The sequence below is a fragment of the Petaurus breviceps genome, unplaced genomic scaffold (genome assembly GCF_028583685.1).
Source record: "Petaurus breviceps papuanus isolate PSGF00001 unplaced genomic scaffold, PetGlider_PUasm1.0 90808, whole genome shotgun sequence".
Taxonomy (NCBI): Eukaryota; Metazoa; Chordata; class Mammalia; order Diprotodontia; family Petauridae; genus Petaurus; species Petaurus breviceps.
The window spans coordinates 7,383,852-7,388,167 of record NW_027187349.1 but is presented as its reverse complement, the minus strand read 5'-3'; the positions used below and the strand labels follow the sequence as shown (position 1 = coordinate 7,388,167).

At 35.6% G+C, this 4,316-nt stretch overlaps 1 pseudogene; it reads left to right on the top strand.

Annotated features, from left to right (window-relative positions):
- The first annotated feature begins 419 nt into the window (after positions 1–419).
- LOC138147906 (protein LLP homolog pseudogene) lies at positions 420–1,319 on the top strand (annotated as a pseudogene).
- Positions 1,320–4,316: the final 2,997 nt, after the last annotated feature.

Sequence of the window (4,316 nt, the reverse complement as noted above, 5' to 3'; positions counted from 1 at the left end):
CACAGAAATCTATACACAGTAAGACTTCAGAGAGCAGTATTATCCCAAAGGCTTCCCATAGACACTCATCAGCCTAGCACTCTACTTGCCTGAATCCTCTCTCCTCCCTCTGTTCTAACTGCTCTTGACTCCCAGCTTCCTCTCAACTCTACTGCACCCTTCCTACTCCACCCGTTCGGCAAACTCCTCCCGCCACATGCTCCATGTGATTACATTCAGCCTATTAAGGGACAGGGAAGATCTTCAGATTACCATTACCATTACAACACAATAACAGCAATACTATACGGTGAAGAATTATGAATGACTTAGCTATTCTCAGCAATACAATGATCCAAGTTCCAAATGTCTAATGATGAAGCGTACTATCTGCTTCTAGAGAAAGAACTGATGTTTTTTAAATACAGACTGAAGGGCGTGCACTGCGGCACTCACTGGGCAGAAGGTGAGTCTCAGAGGGCCGCGAGCTCCAGGTAAAAATGGCAAAAAGCTTACGGAGTAAGTGGAAAAGGAACATGCAGGCAGAAAAGAGAAAGAAGAATGCACCAAAGGAACTTAGTCACCTAAAAAGTATACTTAAAATAGATGGTGATGTTTTAATGGAAGAGGTAAAAGACATAGCAACCGTGGTAGCACCTGGAAAAATCAAAGAGAAAACAGATTCTGTGGGAAAAGATCAAGAGGGTGAATCGAAAATGGAAGTGGATGTTAAAAGAAACAAAAAGAGTCTTTTAGATGAACATGGACAGTACCCAGTTTGGATGCATCCGAGGCAAAGGAAAAAACTAAAAGCAAAACGAGGAAAAGGTAAAAACAAAGTGAAAGCAGAAAAAGTAGCAAAGGGTCTGGCCTGGTAGAGTCTTGAAGGCCTGGAAAAATCTCACATGGATGTGTTTGTTCAGAATATGTACTTTGATTGAATGAAAATAATTTTGTTTCCATATTCTGCCCTCTTCGGTTACTTTGGCTGAAACATGGAATATTTGTCTTCCATACTTCATTTGGTTCTTCGTTATGAAACATTTTTTTTGTTTGATTAGTATTAGCTGCACCAAACTTTTGTCTGGCTGTGTCAATGATTTATTTGATGTAGCAGTTTTCAGCAAATGAACTGTAATCATTACATGTTCCTGCATTTTTGGCAAATGTATTTCATAAAGCTACAGTTATCTGTTTTATATAGCCCCACTCTAAAAAAAAAGTGTCATATTTTTATAATTTCTTAGACATAAGTGTTGTTTACCTAAACAGAACTTGTGTTCCTACAGTTTTTTTGCTCTGTAAGGCAAAATAAAAAAATATATATTCTAAAAAAAAAATACAGACTGAAGCATGCTATTTTTTAATTTCTTTCATTCTTTTTCTTTTATTCAAGTCTTGTACAAAATGACTAATATGGAAAGGTTTTATATGAATACCCATGTATAACCTATATTTGATTGTTTACTATCTTAGGGAAGGGGAAAGTGAGGCAGGGAAAAAGATTCACAACTCAAAACTTTAAAAAAAAACCCAAATGTTTAAAAAAAGTGTTTTAATATGCAATTGGGGAAAAAATAAAATATTTTAAAAATTTTAAAGAATTCAGAGAAAAAATATAAAATATATGCTAATAAAAAAAGACAAAATGTTAGCAATGGCAATAAGAGAAAAAAAAAGAAATTGAAGGAATCAGAATGGACAATAAGATAACAAAACCCTCTCTTTTTTGTAGGTGATATGATGATATACTTGGAAAATCCTAGAAATTCAACTAAAAAGTTAGTCAAAGTGATAATTTTAGCAAAGTAGCAGGATGTAAAACAAACCCATGTATATCATCAGTACTTTTATATATTACCAACAAAGCCCTACAAGAGAGAGAGTAAGAGATATTTCATTTAAAATAACCATAGATGGGGTGGTGAGGTGGTGCAGTGAATAGAGCACCAGCCCTGGAGTCAGGAGGACCTGAGTTCAAATATGGCCTCAGAAACTTAACACTTACAAGCCATGTGACCTTGGGCAAGTCACTTAACCCCAATTGCTCTACCTTTCCTCCTCCAAAAAAAGTTTAAAAAAATAATAATAACTATAGAGCCTTCCAGAACCAAGATAGCAGCATGAGTCAGGAACTTGCTTGAACTCCCCAAATTCATCTCTAAACAACCTTGCAATGACACCACAAAACTAGTTTTGAAATGGTGAAGCAGTTTTCCATCCCAAGACAGCATGGAGAGTCAGCAGGCAAGATTTGTCTGGCTGGGGGTGGAGGGAAGTCCTGGTTCAGCACAAGTAGTGCTCAAGAAGTCAGCTGCACCACACCCTAGGGGTGTGACTTCAGCAAGTCTCTGAACCCTGACCACCAGTGAGGACCCAGTGCAAGCCAGCATCATACCTCTGAGCCTCAGGCAAACTAGTAGTGAAGTCTAGCCCCTGGTACAAGCCAAATGCAAGGCCCCACCCTCAGTGTAAGCCAACAATGAGTCTATGCCCCCAGAGCAAGCAAGCAATGAGACCCCGCCCCCAGTGTAGGTCATCAGCAAGGCCTTGAACCCCAGCACAAGAAGCTAGGGATAATACCTTCTCAACTTGAGGAGAGCCCAACTTTTACATAAAGTAAAAAGTTACAAAATAGGCATAAAAATGAACAAAAACCAAAAGATCTAGACCATAAAAAGTAATTATGGTTACAGGGAAGATCAAGGCACAAACTTAGAAGATGACAATATGTGGATATTGTGAATATGATGTATCAAAACAGCTACATGTAAAGCCTCAAAAACAAATGAATTGGTGTTATGCCCTAAAAGAACTAGAAAAGGTCAAAAAGTATTTAAAAAATCAAATAAGAGAGGAAGAAAAAAAATTGGGAAAAGAAATGAGAGTAATGCAAGAAAATCATTAAAAAAGAGTCAACAACCTAGTAAAATTAGCACCAGAAAATGGGGAAAGATATACCAAAAATTCACTAAAGAAAACAACTCCTTAAGAAATAGAATTGGCTAAATGGAAAAGAAAGCACAAAAGCTCACTGAAGAAGATAATTCCTTAAAAATTAGAAATGGACAAGTGTAAGCTAATGACTCCATGAGACATTAACAAGCAATAAAACAAAAAAGGAATGAAAATGTAGAAGAAAATATGAACTATCTCATTGAAAAAAACAAGTTACCTGGAAAATAGATCTAGGAGAGAAAATTTAAGAATTATTGGACTATTTGAAAACCATGACCAAAAAAAAGATCCTGGATATCATATTTTAAGAAATTATCAAAGAAAACTTCCCTGATATCCTAGAACTGGAGTGTAAAATAAAAATGAAAACAATCTACCAATCAGCTCATGAAAGAGATCTTAAAATGAAAATTCCCAGGAATATTATAGCCATTTTAAAGCTCTCAGGTCAAAAAGAAAAGACAGCAAGCAGCCACAAAGAACAATTCAAATATTATGTTGCACAGTCAGGATTACAAAAGATTTAGCAATTTATATATTAAAAGATCAGAGAACTTGGAATATGATATTCCTGAAGGCAAAGGAACTAGAATTACAACCAAGACTCACCTACCCAGCTTAACTGAGTATGATCCTTTGCGGGGCAGGGGAAAGGGGAACAAGAGGGAGATGGATATTTAATGAAATAGAGTACTTTCAAGCATTCCTAAAGAAAAAAAAAACAGCTGAACAAAAAATTTGATCTTCCAATACAAGACTCAAGAGAAACAAAAAAAAGTCAACAGGAAAGGGAAAGTATAGATTCAATAAGGTTAATGTTTATATTACTACATGAGAAGATACTTGTAACTTTTCAGAACTTTATCCACTTTTCACACAAATAAAGTCAGATCTAAATAATTGGAAAAATATCAATTGCTCATGGATAGGCAAAGATAATAAGATAAAAATGACAGTTCTTCCTAAGTTAATTTACTTATTCAGTGTCATACTAGTCACTACCAAAATTATTTTATACAACTAGAAAAAAAATAATAAAATTCATGTGGAAGAATAAAAGCTCAAGAATATCAATGGAGTTAATGGGGGAAAACTGCAAAGGAAGGTGGCCTATCCCTACCAGGTCTAAAATTACTAAGTAACAATCATCAAAAGTATTTGGTGTACTAGCTAAGAAATGGAATGGTGGATCAGTGAAATAGGTTAGGTACACAAGACACACTAATCAATGCCTATAATATTCTACTGATTGATAAACCCAAAGACTCCAGCTTCTGGCAGGAGAACTCACTATTTGACAAAAATTGCTAGGCAAATTGGAAAATAGTATGGCAGAAACTAGGTATAGACCAACATCTTATACCATATACCAAGATAAG